The sequence below is a fragment of the Nematolebias whitei genome, chromosome 7, assembly GCF_014905685.2.
Source record: "Nematolebias whitei isolate Nwh7 chromosome 7, NemWhi1, whole genome shotgun sequence".
NCBI lineage: Eukaryota > Metazoa > Chordata > Actinopteri > Cyprinodontiformes > Rivulidae > Nematolebias > Nematolebias whitei.
Genome location: NC_056504.1, coordinates 28,081,496 through 28,090,336, shown reverse-complemented (window position 1 = coordinate 28,090,336; position 8,841 = coordinate 28,081,496). Strand labels below are relative to the sequence as shown.

The 8,841-nt window shown below is 36.9% G+C and overlaps 1 protein-coding gene across 1 annotated transcript in view; it reads right to left on the bottom strand.

Moving 5' to 3' along the window:
* LOC119411781 (green-sensitive opsin) overlaps positions 1 to 8,841 on the bottom strand; it is a 46,485-nt gene that overhangs the window by 36,734 nt on the left and 910 nt on the right. The window lies entirely within an intron of this gene.

Below are 8,841 nucleotides of genomic sequence, written 5' to 3'. Positions count from 1 at the left end.
ATGGATGGATGGATGGATGGATGGATGGATGGATGGATGGATGGATGGATGGATGGATGGATGGATGGATGGATAGATTTGTTTTGTAAGTGCAATCTGGTGTAGTAGGGTAATGAGAGTTGAGAACTAAATGGGATTTATAGAAAAGCCCAAGCAAGGTGAGAAGTTCAGAAAAAGCTTAGATCACTGTGGTGCCTTGCTGCACGCTTACAGTCAGGCATAAACAACAGCTTATTGGCATTAGCTTTCTGCTTTACAGCAACAATCACTTAACACACTTGTGTGGCCTTAGTATGTTGGAATTGTAACAGAAAGCAAACAGGAACCACAGCTAATCTGTCGGTAGGTCGATAAAACACATCGTCATCTAGGACAATTATGTGTTGTGCAGTTACTGTATCAGACTATAGTAACTAAACAAAATATTTTATTGTTATAATAATAATAATTATTATTAATAATAATAATTATTATTATTATTATTATTGCTAAGCAGAACGTGTGAAAATGCAATGTAACTCATCAGGTACAGACTTTTATAAATGTTTTTATTTCTGCAAGTAGCTTTGTATTGTATATACAGTATACCATCAGAGACTGTACATTGAATCATGATGTTCTTTCAGCTGCTCCCCTTTGCAGGGTCACTGCAGTGAGTGAACTTGAATTAATTATTTAACAATTGTTTAACGTCAAATGATGACGCAACACAGGCTCAAATCTGTCGCCTTAGCTCAAGTTCAAGTTTAAGTATCTTTATTATCCCCAAGGGGCAATTTGTTTCACAGTCAATAGGGACATGAAACATCCATACTAGACAAGACATTGAGATGTTAAAATAACCATACAGAAATCATTATTGTTTGTTGAGAAGCCTGATCGCTACAGGGATGAATGAGTTATTCAGTCTGTTCATCCTACAGTATATCTGGGCAGCAGATACCTGCGTCCAGATAGAAGCAATCTGAACTCTTCATAGAGTGGGTGGTCATTGGACAGTATGTTTTACAACTTTTCTTTCACAAAGACATGAACATGAGAGAACTATGTCACTGGACCTTCTGTCACAGACTCTCTGTGATCCCTGACAAGATCAGAACCCATCAAACCTCACCTGACTCAAGAGAGACATCAGGTATCTCTTGTAAATGAGTCCTCGAGGCTCAATGGGATTTACCTGTATAAATAAAGGTTGAGTGAGTGGACCTAACATGATGAATGCATAGAGTTCACAGCAAGTATTGCATCCACTATTGGTTCTATAGATTCACTCCCTTTATTGTGCTTTTTGTGTGTGTTCATCCATCCATCCATTTTATATTATTTTGTTAATGTTTTTATAAAAAAAGAATAAATAAATAAAAAACACTTCTCATTCGATAATACCAATCCTCCAACAAAGAATTAATAATGGCCTCAGCTGATTGTTGTGTACTTTCCATGGTGCAAGTATTTTATTGGAATACTCAAAAGGGTCATTTTTAACTCTTGCTCCTGTAAAACTAGTATCTATGCTTTTCCTGTTCATGTGTAGGTGTTCTCCACTTACTGTGATTTCCTCCTGCAGTTCAAAAATATACAGATTTTGTTGATTTGATATTCATGGTTGCAGTAGTGTAGTCTACGTGATATGCGCGTATACGGAGTATACCCACTAGAAAATCTTGGGAATTTCAGTATACCCACTTAAAAGTGCATATCAATGAGACATATCATTGGGCTCGTGTCATTGTCAACACATCTGGAACATTTTATAGACACAATGAGTTGGTTCAACCTGTTTCTTGTATAATTAATACTTCTGTACTTACTACTTAATACTTGAACATGTTTTGCTTTGATACTGTTTTATAAAATCTATAACATGTTTTTAATACAAAGCCAACTGTTGTACAAAGTTTTGTTGTACATTTATTCAAATATAAGCATCAGACAAATTTTGAACTGCTCAATATGCTTAAAAATCAAAATAAATTGACGATTACATCGTACTAACTGCTGTTATTAGGTTTCTAAGCACAGTATACCCAGTACAAAAATGTAGACTACACCACTGCATGGTTGTATTCATGGTTGACTTTAATTCTGCACCTATTTATTTGATATTTTAGGCTACAAATTATCTGTCCACACTGTCAGGGAAAATCATGTGTGTGAGGATTGTGTCCTCTTGTGGTGTGTCTTGTTCCTGCTCCTCCATTACTGTATTTCCCACACAGATCAGTTTCCTCCTTTGCCACATGTTGTGTGTGTCCCAGGTGTTGCCACTTTGTCTCGTTAGTGTTTGTGTATATAAACCTGTGTCTGTGTTTCTCATGGTCCTGGTTGGTGTACCTTGTGACCTGTCCTGTCTACCTCCTTGTCCGTTGTGATCCCAAAGACTGTAAGTTGCTGCCCTGTCAGCTTTGCTCTTGTTTATTTAAAAATATAATTTAATTTTGCAAGTGGCCTCGAGTCGTCCTGCCAGCCTGCACCACTGGGTTCGACCTTTACACCACCCGTTTATGACATTGTGATGTTTTAAATAGATGCTTAGTTGTGATTGCACCTCAAGAGCCCAGTTAAGACTCATTATGACCATGGCATAAATTCTTAGAAACTGATATTTAGCGCCTCCTGGAGGTAAAGGCCTGTTTATCCCAAACAATTAAAAAAAATAATATTAATGCTGGGTGTCTTCTGTTATTTAGATTAAAAGGAATAATGTTGTTAGTTAAATTTAGGAAAATGTACATTATAAATTATTAAGAATACTATAAAGAATAACTATTAAAAACATTCAATAAACAGATTAATGTTGAGATCAACGTAAGTTGTAAAACTAAGTGGATCAGAAGAACAAGAAATAAGTGAGTGGGACACAGGTAGGCCCCACAGAGACGGACTCAGATTCACTCAGGAACAGTTTAAACCCATCATGCGTGTTTTTGGACTGAGGACAGAAACCAGAGTACCCAGAGAAATCCCACAAATACACATAAAGGCAGAAAGATCCCAGCTGAGTTTTCCACCCAGGACCTTCTTGCTGCAAGGCAGCTGTTCTTACCCCCAAAAAGACCACCATCATAAACAGCAACGTTTATAGTGTACTAACACACAAACAACATGCACAACAATAAACAGTTCAAATATAATATGCATACATTATTTTGCACTAAACTGCACTTAAATACCGGTTTCATACACAAAAAAATATAACTGGTAAAAAAACTTGGAAGTGATTTTTCTGAAGTTCAAAAGATGATTTTTTTTTTTCTTTCTGGAAAATTTCAGGATGTTTTCTTATGAGGTTTTGTGACCACAGAAGATGCTGATCCTGAGAAGATCCTGAGCACAAAGCATCATTGAAGGACGGATAAGAAGAGTGACTTTCAGATGTTATCACAAAAACTCAAGAGACATCTCACAAAATCCACCACAAGGAACGCATTAAAACAAAAGGAAAAACTCTTTCACACAAATCTCAAAGAAAAATCAACAGTTTGGAAACATGAGTTCATTTCAATGACAATCAAAAACCATGTTACAAATTAATTTCTGTTTGACTCAGTGTCTATATGCATATGACACAATTTTGAATTATATTTTAATTTTATTGATATTTTAAAAGTCTCAGCACTTTTTATGTATCAATGTAAATGTTTTCAAATAGAAAAAGTTTATGCTTGAACATAGCACCCATTATCCCATTTAGTGACAAAGCTGAAATACAGAAACTGGAGGAAACATTATGTCACTGTGAAAACACCATGAGCTTGGACTGGGATCTACATTATGTTTAAAAGTCGGTCTAAAAAAAATACAAAATTTTAAAATTACCATAGTTACAAAAATGATCAAAATTTGTTCTGTAATGCAAAAACAGACTTTCTTACTACTTAAACTGTACTCGGCATGAAATGTGTGTTAAATTACCCATAATCAGTCTGTAATTACAGCTGAGAACATGTAAAGGGATGAATAAGGCTACTGCCTGCGGACCCAGTTTGTCCACAGGTTTAGGTTTCAAAAGTGCAGCTTCAGGGCAGCACGGTGGCGCAACTGGTAGAGCTGCTGCCTCTCAGCGAACAGGTCCCTGGTTCAAACCCCGGTCCAGGAGCCTTCTGGGTGGAGTTTGCATGTTCTCTCCGTGCGTGTGTGGGTTTTCTCCAGGTACTCCGGTTTCCTCCCACAGACCAAAAACATGCATGTTAGGCTGATTGGTAACTCCAAATTGTCCCTAGGTGTGAGTGAGAGAGTGAATAGGTTGTTTGTCTCGTTTGTCTCTATGTGGCCCTGTGATGGACTTGCGACCTGTCCAGAGTGTACCCTGCCCCTCGCACAGTGATTGCTGGACATGGGCACCAGCGACCCCCGTGACCCAAAATGGAATAAGCGGGTAAAGATAATGGATGGATGGATGGAAGTGCAGCTTCAACAAACTGATGTAGGAGTTGTGCTTTCCCTGGTCTCTGTCTCCCTCTAGTGTTCTATATGTGTCTGCTTCCCCTCCGATGTTTGCACCTGTGATATTTCACAGGTGTTCTGTGTTAGTCTCGTTAGTGTGTGTATTTAAGTCTGTTTGCCTGCGTCCCTCATTGTCTGGTCATTGTGTCTCTGTGATGCCTGTTATTCTCCTCGTATCCTGCGTCTTGTCCCATGATTTATGTAAGTTTGCTGCCCCGTCAGCCATCTTTATTTTGTAAATAATTTATTTATATTCCCTGAGTCCTGCTTGCCTGCTTGCACCAAATGGGTCTCCTGCCTAGAAATCATCACAACTGAAGGTGCAATTTTAAGTACCACAAAAGTCTTAATAAAATGTTTTTTATCTGCTTTTTAAAGTATTTTACTTTATAAAAATAAAAAAACCACGTATAGTTTAAAAAATTATTATTGTAAAAAGATCATCAAACTTCAATGCACTGTGCACATTTCAACTATGTGATTGACAATGAAGGCATGAAGAAATGCTGTTGCATTATTAAAAATAAAGAAAATTTTGGATTTATTATCATCAGCTACAAACATATTTTTTTCAACCAATGACTCTTGCTATCTTATATTTAAAAATATTTTTATAATCTGGGAAATATGTTATTTGTTCATTTTTACAATTCAACCTGAAAAGTAAGTTTTATGGAGTTATTTTAAGTCAGTTTCACCTTTAAACCACCACATGTGGGACATTTTTGTAAACAACCAAAAGGTCAAACATGTTTGTTGGATGTGTAAAAATAAACATGTCCCAAGTGTTTCGTTAACTGAGAGGATTTCATACATTTACTCTTAATTTATTTCCAACAATAAAAGTACATTAAAAAATTAGTCTGACTACTTGAATAAAGTCGTTCATGAAAGTGACCTGGATAATGTGTCATAACTTATTTTTGTTCATTTCACTGCACTTTAAAAGACATCTGACAGACTGAGCTCTGTTGTCTTCCCCTGGAAGTTCTTTTTTGCGGAGTGTGAACAAATCTGTGAACGTCTGAAATGCTTCCTGGTTGGATGTCTTCTTTATTGTGGCCATCGGTAAGTCTTTGGCTGGAGTGCAAAGACGTTTTAACCTCTGAGTAAAAGAGAAAGAACAGTATGCCATTAAAATGCACTTTTAAATTGGTAATTTTGTTCTAGAAAAGTCGTCAGTTACTTGTTTTAGTGTTCCTGGAGTGATGCTTATGGCGTACAACATCCATAAAGGTACCAGTAATGTTGAAGACAGTGTGAAAAATCCTCCCACTGCGTATCCCCACCATGGGTAATCATAGGTGTTGCTGAATTTGAGAGGTGTGTGTTTGACCACAGAGAACAGAAATGTGAACTAAAAGAAAGAGAAATACACAATCTAAGCCAGGCTGCCCTTGACTTAACGTGTTAAACTTGTTTTCTGATAAAGTTAAAGTTAAGACTAACTTCAGATTCATACTGTTTTCTCGTGACTTTAAATAAGTTAAAGATGAGGTGTCAAATGAAAGAATGAATGTAAAATAAAATCTATAAATCCTGTAATCAGTACTTACAGTACAGATAGCTGGTGTAAAGTACTTCCAACAGTACTTCATAAAAGGCCTGGGACGACATCCAGTCATGCTCTCTATATTATCATAGTAACAATCTGCACCTGATTTAAAACATAATGTGGATTATTTTGATTTTGTTGTCTAACATGCTGTAACACAACACAGAAAGGTAACATTTATGAAGTTAGGATGATTTTCTACCATAGACCCATCCAACACAGACGGACTGAAGAATGGCAAAAAGTAGAAGTGCCATCCCGCTGCAGGCATAGTAGTCAAACAACAGGAAAACATAAAGGCCACCCTGCAAAAATAAAATAAGACAACCCATCACTGGAAGTCTGCCATGCACTATGCCGCTCACAAAACGATAGTTTTATGTACACTAAGAGAACTAAATAAACAGTCTTATTTTTTATTCCTTTAGATAAGTCATCCTTTTCAATATATGCCTTCAGAGCTACAAGACATGTTTTTTTTTTTTCTATTCAATCAGACAAAACATTAAAACCTACTGTATGGAGATTCTGCAGATTTACCCTGAACTTGCAAACTAACTTTAACTCATGGAAACATGAACACGTGGCTCTTGAGGAGCTCCTTTTTGTCTGCGTCTCAGCAGTGGGTGCTTTGAGTCTTGTGGGTTGTAGTGGCTCATGCTTGGATTAATGGTAAATGGACTCTACTTATAAGATATATAGCATCTTTCTATTTTATCAAGATACTCAAAGTGCTTACATTACAATCTGTGCCATCATTTACCCATTCATACAGCGCTCTATTAGATCTCTACAAAGCTAATCTGAATCTGTAGAGACTAATTGGTGCTTTAGATCACATTCATACACTGGGACACACATCTGAGGCAATAAGGTGTTCAGTGTCTTGCCCAGGGACACTTCAGCATGTGACTGCTTGTGGAAATGAACCCCCAATCCTCTCATTGGAGGACAACTGCTCTAAGCCACAGCTGCCCAAGGATAACCCCTTGGATGCTGGGTGTCAGTGGCCACTGGTATTAATATATAATGTTGGTGTGAGAGATGCATTCATTTCTAAATCTGTGTTTAAGTGGATGGTTTGAGCTGAAGTAACACATGTTTAAGGGTTTTCTCATGAATTACAATAAGGAGATTGGTATTTAAATCAAGCATTGCTGGGTTTCATCAATCATTGAATTAAATGCATTACTACTTTATGTTAAAATATAAAGATTATGGCATATTTTGTAAATAATACCATTACTACTAATAATAATTATAATAATTAACACTGATGAGAAGAAGAAGAAGAAGATAACATTGTGCTTCTCACAAATCATCGTCATTGTAAACATTTTTATTTATCACACACATTTTTACATCAGTCTACTCACCTCAGTTACCATCACCAAACCAACCAGGAAGCCACCGACACAAATGACAAGAAGAAAAAGTTTACGTCGACACCGGTTTTGAAAGAACGAGGGATACATGTCAGAGATTGTTGTGACCAAGGACTCCTGATATACAAACTGTTGGGATGGCAAAGACTAATGTTTATTATCACACACAAAAAAAGGTTATTGCAGTATTGGAATGAAATTTTTAAATTATAAATGTAATAGATTCCTGGTCTTACCTCACTATCTATCCCTAAAAAGATGATCATAATGAAGAAGAAAACTGCCCATAACTGAGGAAGAGGCATTAGAGCCACCGCTCGAGGATAAGCAATAAATGCCAAGCCTGGCCCTGTAAAAGTAAAAAGTGTGTTCTGAAGCAAAGCACAGCAGCATTGTTCTCATTTCCTTTTAACATTATTTAAGAACCTTCAGTACCTGATTCCACCACTACTGATATATCAACACCTTGCTCCTTTGCCATAAAACCGAGCACAGAGAAGATGGCGAAGCCAGCCACAAAGCTGGTTAAGCTGTTTAACAGGCACAGATTAATACAGTCTCTGTATGGAAGACAGACATGAGAAAACATGTTAACCATAGTGGCTCATCATTATGTGCCTAGTAAATGTATCCGAAATATAAAAATATAAACCTGTAGCAGTTGTTGTTATACTTGTTGTAGCTTCCTAATGATGTCAGAACTCCAGTGCAAATGCCATAGGAGTAGAAAATCTGGCTTCCTGCATCCATCCAAACCTGAGAAAGTTAGAAGCGTTTCTATATGTGCACTGATTTTATGATGCTTATTATGAAATGTAAAAATTGACTTTTGAGCATTGTCACAATCTGATGACTTCACTGACTGCATAAAGGGAGGGTAACATATTTAACCACTACTGATCTCCTAGAGAGCTTCAGGCAGGAACCTCTCCATCAGCTGTCACTCAAGATAAAACATTTTGTTCCCCTCTGGGCTTGTTTAACTTCAAAGTCCAGTCCTGTTTTACATACAGGTCCTGCAGCTGTTCAAAGCTCGATGCATGTATTTATCCTGATGACTGTCAATTTCAAAGGCACTTTGAAAGAGAATATTAAACACCTAGGAGAGGTTCTGAACATCTTGCAATCTGCAAGTTTTAAATGGATAGTTCAACTCTTTTGACATGGGGTTTTGTATAAAAGTTATGAACTAATATCTTACTTGTTGTAGATAGCTTTTTGAAAAAGAAAGTGACCAGTTCTGAGTGGACAATCAAGCTAACAGCTAGCAACAGAGATTAAGTTATAAACCTTCCCAACATTATCAGTTTTGCATTTATGTTATTTACATAAACTTATTACATACTGTTATTTACACTAAAGACTGAGTTGGCTGCAGCCCCTTTAAAACCAATGAAAGTTATCCATCTGTAGTAAGTCACGTGGGTACGTGTCACTAGTTGTAGTATGACAAAT